Here is a 7,935-nt window from a genome sequence, read left to right on the forward strand (position 1 = left end):
AGAAAATATTGCTAACAAGGCCCAGGTGATATATTTTTTAAATTTTCTTTATTTTTATTTTATGAGTATGAGCATTTTGACTGCATATGCAAGTGTACCACGTGAGTGCTTACAGTCCAAAGAGGCCAAAAGAGGGCATTAGATTCCTTAGAACTAGAGCTACAGATGGTTGAATGGTGCCGTGTGGGTGTCGGGAACTGAAGCCAGGTCGTCCACAAGAGCAGAAAGAGCTCTTAGCTGCTGAGCCATCTCTTGGGCTTCCCTAGTAGGTTTTGACACCTATTATAACTGTTGACTGATCCTGGATAGGTATTCCAAACATATGCCAATCATTACAGTCAAAGAGGAGCCATGGGCCAGATACAGCATGAGTCAAAATAAGGTTTAAAGTTTTTGTCTTCATTACGTGATCATAGCGTCTTAAGTTTAACATGGCAAAAGCTTAACTGAGAGTCTGGGATTGTAGCTCAGTTGGGGCAGTGCTGGCTTAGCACAGAGAAGGCTCTGGGTTCAAATCCTAGCACTGTACAAACATGCATGTTGGCACACATGAATCCCAGAATGGAAGAGGTGGATATAAGAAGAGTTTGAAATCATCCTTGGCTCCCTAGTTTGAGGCTAACCTGGGATACATGGGCTCTTGCCTCAGAAGAAAAGTATAACTGGCTTAGAATACCATCTTCTCTGATCAGAAAAATATAATATAGACAATTCATTTTTCTTTCCCAGATATGTAAAGCATGATATTGTGCTTCCAGTAAATCAGCAGACTGGGCTTGAAGGTCACTATGCATATGAGAATCTGTAATTAAGCCTAGAAGTGGAAGACAGTGCTTTACTTCATTTTTCTTAAGATTAAAGGGATTTTTATTGATGCAAACCCTTTCTTCCTTTGGATTTGGGCATTTAGAGCTATAAAGCTTCCTTAATCACTGTTAGTTGCATTCTAATAGTTCTAGCATTCTGTGCCTTTAATTCATTCATATCAACGTATTTTTGTAATTTTTGTTATATTTTTCTTCTTCTATACATCTTTATGATTTCAGGAAACAACAAATACAACCCTGGTTTAATCAAAAACAGACTTTATAAAACTAAAATGAAAAAGAACTTTGATGAAGAAAGATGTGTATGTAGCATATCTGTTTATATTTTAAAGTCTGTAATGCTTACAAAAAGAAAAGTAACAATTTTTTAAAAAGGGAGCTGTAAAACCTTTCTAAACCACGCATCCTGATGCAGTTCTCATCATTGAAGACTAACAAGAATTTCATCTACATGGAAGTGATTACTTTCAAAAAGACCATTTTTTTTTTGGTGTTTGTGTTTGTGTGTGTGTGTGTGTGTGTGTGTGTGTGTGTGTGTGTGAATACTTATGAGCTGGGTCAGATCCACAGTGCATCTGAGATACTACCAAATTCGTATGCAAAGGGGTGAGTCCATGAACACTGAGTGGCAAGTTATATGGAAATTTATATTCACATAGATAACCTGAACTGATACCATTCATGAATATTTAAGCTAATATACAAATTATCGCAGAAAAAGAGGGACATAGTATTTTTCCTTAAACATTCATGACTTACATAGTAATTCTGCAGAACAAATATTGATGTTTATTAATGATCCAGAAACTTTTCATTAATCTTTGGTCTAGTCTATCTCTTTAATTTCCTCGGCTCAAATTCATATCAAGCAACAACTGACAGACAATTAGTTTGATAAAGTATTTGCTTGCAAAGATGCTGATTTTTTTCTTAATTTTATTAGATATCTTAACAATTATGAAGTAATAGGGATGAATACACGATAAAATCTATTACACATTGAGCAAAAAAAGGTAAGTTCTAATGTATTCCTATCACCATAGCAACATGTTTTAAAATTCTCAGTTTACCCATTTGAAAATCCTTTTCCAGATGAGCCATCACTTAAGATGGATTTCAAAATGTTTGTCTCAAAATGTGCACATCTAAAAACGAACAAAGCACATAAAGCAAGAGCACCTGGAACAATTTTCAAGTTTACACAGAAGGAAAGAAAGGATAATACGAACCTATTACATCAGCAAGACAGAAACTTGATATTCACTATGTAACGGGATGTCAGGATATAGATACTGGCATTAGTCAGGCTCTCTTTATAAGGACTTGTGAACACAACCATTGTCCTATTAGTCACCATCTTTATTTGAATGTGTAATGCCAGTAATCAACACACGAAGGTCTGCCTTGGTAATGCAGAACTAATATGCTTCTTCAGAGGACAATCTAACTCTGTCACAACGTGTAGTCTTTTAATTCAAAAATTCCACTTCCAGAGATTTAAACCATGGAGAAAGAACACTTTCAGAGTTCTTAATCAGAGTTTGTAGCAAGAATCATTCACTCACTTATGTTCTCCAAATTCCTTAAAAACACAAAATCCAGAGCTAGCAAGATAAACTCAGCACGTTTTCTTTTTTCTCTAATTGTACTGAAAATATCTGCAGTATAAATGAAAATATATAAACCATCAGAGCAAACAGGAGAGTAATTCTGTGTGCTATTTAAGAACCTTGCTAACTTAGTTATTTTTTTTCTGAAGCAGAATATGGACTATCTTTGATGAGTAGATTTTATTTTGATAATCTAAAATAAAGAGTTTTCTTCCTTTTCTTTTTCTTTTTTCTTTCCTGCTCTTTTTGAGACAGGGTCTCCCTGTAGTCCCAGCTGGCCTGGAACTCACTAACTATATAGACCAGGCTGGCCTTCAACTCACAGAGATCCACCTGTCTGTGCCTCCCAAGTGCTGGCATTAAAAGCGTGTGTCACCACGCCTTGCAGTGTTTTAATTCATAAAAAATCAATAGTACATCCAGGATTACTTAGGTTCCCAAAAGGTGTCCATGTGTATACTATTAGCATTCTCAGTGTAAACAGTGCCCACATACCTGGGCATTCCTCAGAGGATGGAATGATAAATCTGAGCACAATACCAGCATCATAAATTGACTTTGCCCTTTACTGAATGTAAATTCATCCATCTACCTTCATTTCATTTATATACAATCACTCTCAATCCACCAACCTCTCCCTCTCCCAATTTGTAATAGAATTTATTGAGGAAGATACTGTTAAAGTAACAATTGTGGTTGAAACTGGGTCACATGAAGAGCATATTGGAAAAGTTAAAAGTTCTTATTTGGGGATACTTTTGGCAAAAATAGCACAAAGGCTTTTTATGATTATGTCTTTTGCTAGCCTTAGCAAATATTGGTAATTTCTATTTTCCCAACATCATAATTTTTAAAATAAAAGGTACGAAACATTTTTTCTGCATTAGAAACAAAGCAAAACAAAACCAAATTCTCCAGAAAAATCACTCATTTCCAGGTACTATTGCTTTAGATTGTTAAGCCATATTATTCATTTAGATAGCATCATTACACTGAAAAAATATTTATAGAACTCTGACTCACTAATTTTCAAGAGATAATGAAATTTTTTTCACTTACAATTGTTTATTATAAAGATCGAAAATGCAATTGATACTGTATGTCATAGTTTTTATTTGAATATGAAGATATCCAGATTTAAAAGGCTTTTTACTGAAGAAATACCAATGCCATTTAGTAGCCCAATATTATTTCAGAATTACAAAATAATTTTCTTTACAACACTAACAAAATATGTTCTATTTAGACAGATAAGACTTTTAATTTTTATTATTTATTTATATATTTATTTATTTGTTTTTATCTGTATGAGTGTGCTTGCATATATGTAAGTGTACCAGTGTTGAGCACTACCTGTGGAAGACAGAAGAGGGTGTCGGATCCCCTGGAACAGGAGTTAGGGACAGTTGTTAGCCACCATGTAGGTGCTGGGATTGGTTTGACTGGGTCCTCTGCAAGAACAGCCAGTGTTCTTAGTTGCTGAGTCATTTCTCAAGCCCAGATACACTTTTTAAATGTTGGTTTTTATTTCTAACAGGTTATCCATGATTTCTTTAGTTATTTATAATTATAATGTATTTTATATTATCAATCACATAATACTATGTATTATATATTATATTCACAGCTGCCCTCCCTTGTCCACAAACCCCAAGGAAATACTCATATTTTACAGTCCAAAAACCTTCTCTGGCTTGGACTGATTTAGAAAATATCCATGCATTTTTCACTACAGAAACTAATCAATGCAGATCCAACCTTGAACCGACTGACTGTTACTAACTCAGCATCTTGGCTAAGTATCCTACTTCTACTTTAAGAGTGAAGTTAGCTCTAATTTTCTGTCAACTTCCACAAAATGAGTATCTTTATTTTAAAAAATTTCCACTTTGTTCAAATTAAGTCCTTGATAGACATCCAAGGCCAAGGCTGGGTATGTGGAAAGCAGCCTTGACCCTGGAACCTCTTCTGAATGGTGTAACAAGACAGAACTGATAATTGATTCACAGTGCCAAGCATCTATCTATTCTTTGTGCACTTGGTTTTCAAAAATATGGCCTTGGTCTTCAATAATATCTCATTGAGAGTATTCTATTGTTCAGCGAGGCTTCTCAAGGGAAGAAAGAAAAATTCAATTTGCAACAACATAAAAGAAGTCCTTTCCATTGCTGTTAGTTCTTCCAAAGTATGTGACTCTTCTGGCTATGTCTTGTCGTGACAGATGCAACATCATCAACAAGCTCAGAATTTAATTTTCTTTTGAAAACTTCAAGCAATAAAATGATGAATTGTTGTTCCCTTTTAAGTTTAATCAAGGTTTTATTAAATTTTAGCATATTCTATTGATTTATTCGGAATTCAAGGCTTCACCACTCATTAAAGGCCTTTGAAAAACCTGAGAATTATAAGTACTATCAACTATAGTTAATGATTTTCACAGCTTTATCAAGGTATCACAGACATGAAACATATAACCATTTTAAATATAAGATGATCATTTGATATGTGTCATCCACATTACAGGATAATTTGCACAGTCAAGATAACTGACTTATTCATTAACTTGGCAGAGCTACTACTCTGTATATGTTGCAAAGAACAAATTTAAAATTTATTCTTTCAGAAAATTACAAATATATGTTAAGTATTGCTAACACTAATTTGTATGTTTAAAGCATTTCTAGAAAAATGCAAAATTTTCACCTTTAATTTTAGCTTTCACATAAAAGAGTACATGCTAGAAAAGAGAAAATATGTGTTATGATTTATTTAAAATATAAAGAAACAATCATAAGTCTTTGAATAGAGATCTAGCTACTTATAATAGATTTTATCTCATTTCTTCTATTTCTTTTGTTTTGGCTTAACAATGCTAAATATCAATGAAAATGAAAACAACAGAACTGACCACTGAACTCTTTTAATTTTTTTTTTTTTGGAACACAAGGGTTATTACCTGAGGGAGTTGATCCTTCCTCAGAAGATGTGAAATATAGACATTGTTTATTATCATGACTAATGCAATCTATCTGCTATAGTGTTTCCATTTAACTACTAATACCAATTTGTTATTATAGCCTTGCATTGCATTGTGATAATGACTTGCATTTTATTTACAGAATTTCTACTAATCATAAGCAATGTTCATAAAGCTCTTGCTAAATACTGATAGGTTTTAACTATTTCCTTTGCATTATCTCATTTATCTTTTAGAGTGACTGTATGACTGGGATACTAGTATTCCCTTTTTTGTTAAATAACAAAATACATCTAGGAATGGTTGTACAAAACTCAGAGAAAGAACCAGAAAGACCCCACCCAAACAAGTGTATTTTAGATTATAAAGCTCCTACTGTTTATCAAACATTTACTTCTAAACTTTGAGATCTGGTTATCTGGAATTTAGACCTGAACACATGTATTACCTTTTTTTTTTTTTTTTAAATACAAGGGCTATTAATTGAGATGTTCTTTCCTTGGAAGATGTGAGATATAGACAATGTTTATAGTCATGACCAATGTCAGTTAGTGCCACCTGATGGATGAGAGGAAGGAGGTGATAAACACATGCAATGCACAGGGTGGACCCAACAGCAAACCACTACCCAGTCTTAGCTGCTAATAGTGCTCAAATTGGTAGTTTTGCTCAAGTGCACACAAGGCAATTGATACACTTTGAAAAAAAGCCATGTTATCAATGGTAGGTATAAGTAAAACATCTTAGTGAAACTACTTCAAAATGAAAGTTGAAGCATTTTTAAGATGTTATTTCATGACGTTGAAGCATATCAGTATTTCAAGCTACATTTTCATATCATTAGGTTAGACAAATCTTTGTTTTGGTTCCAGAGACTCCAGCATTCACTTGCCTGATTAGTGAACTGGAATTTCAAAGCTAGTTTGGTGTTATTAGATGTCAACCCTTCCAGCACTCTCAATTTTGATCAGTCGCAGAATACAGAACATTTTCAGGGTTTCATTGTTGTCATTATTGTTTTAGATTCAAGATCAATTGTCAGAGTATTTCTAGCCTGAATTTATAGCTTTTGTCTTGATGATAAATGTCCATTTCTTATTACTGTAAATAAAGTAATATGTTCAGTTTGCACATGAGCTGAATCAGATGTCACAAATTTTATTTATCAATCCTAATCTCTAAGAGGAAAAAAAAGTTAATAAGAAGAAACCCACTGATCCAATTAAAGGCACAGAGAAAAAGAATCCACTTTGAGAACCAAAGAGTGGGCATGAATATTAAAAGGAATGAATCTTTTCAGTGGATTTGGCTAATAGAATCTCATCTAATCCGAATGTAAATGAAAGATTAATAAGGCCCAGGGAGATGGGAAGAACAAATCTAATCTCTCTAATCATGTCTCAGGCACGGGGATCCACCTCCCACTGAGGACAGGAGAACAGAAGGCTCCCAGACACATGAGGATCCTGATGAGGAGATAAGCCCTATTCCTACAGTTAATTTGGTACAAATATTAAAAGGCCCTTGTCCCTGTCAATTCTCTAACCCTTGGATTACTGAGCTTTCTGGCTTTGCTGCCTATTTCTTTCCTTTCCTGGAGACTGAGCACCTGGCTGGCAGCCAGAGCACAGCTGTTCAGCTTTAATGAAATCTGCAAATTGGGGAGCATACAGGAAAGGCTCAGGGAAAATCCACTTTACTATCCGAGACAATAAGAATAAAGCTGGGGAAAGAGAAGACATTAGAATCTAATATCATGTCTGTTAATTGAAGGATTTCATATCTTTTTAAGTAAAATTGTAGGGTTTGGAGGCGTGGTATAGGGATTTTGTATAAGAAACCTAAAGGAAGAACATAAAAACATTGTTATTGTTTTTTCCTTCAAACATCTGATTTTTTTCTATTCCTCATATGAAAACCAAGTGCATTATTAGTAACTTTGGTTATCAAGAATCTCAATCACTGGCACACTTAAAACAAGTCATTTAAGCTCTTGAACTTCTTTGTTCTAGTCCTCCAAAGCAAAACTATACTAGGATCTTCAGCACCCTACACCATTAATGTGGAAGTCCAAAATGTTTACGAATAGAATTCAAATTAGTAACACAATTTTACTGCAGTTCTTTACCTCGGCTGGATTATACACATCTCCTTCAAATATCTTACATAGACAACACTTTTTCACATCTGCATGAATATTTTGCTGTTATTATTTTTATTTTCCTTAACAGAACCACATCTCTTTAATTTGCAGGAATCTGTATGCAAATTTTTTACTGTATAAAATATTATTCCACTGATCATCCTTTTTATTTTTAATAATATTTTATTTATTAGTTTTATTTTATACAACACGTTTTCCATGAATATTTTGCTGTTATTATTTTTATTTTCCTTAACAGAACCACATCTCTTTAATTTGCAGGAATCTGTATGCAAATTTTTTACTGTATAAAATATTATTCCACTGATCATCCTTTTTCCTTTTAATAATATTTTATTTATTAGTTTTATTTTATAC

General features: G+C 33.6%; 1 protein-coding gene across 8 annotated transcripts in view; it reads right to left on the reverse strand.

Moving 5' to 3' along the window:
- Cacna2d1 (calcium voltage-gated channel auxiliary subunit alpha2delta 1) overlaps positions 1 to 7,935 on the reverse strand; it is a 499,112-nt gene that overhangs the window by 136,652 nt on the left and 354,525 nt on the right. The window lies entirely within an intron of this gene.

The sequence above is a fragment of the Nannospalax galili genome, unplaced genomic scaffold (genome assembly GCF_000622305.1).
Source record: "Nannospalax galili isolate Female #2095 unplaced genomic scaffold, S.galili_v1.0 scaffold973, whole genome shotgun sequence".
NCBI lineage: Eukaryota > Metazoa > Chordata > Mammalia > Rodentia > Spalacidae > Nannospalax > Nannospalax galili.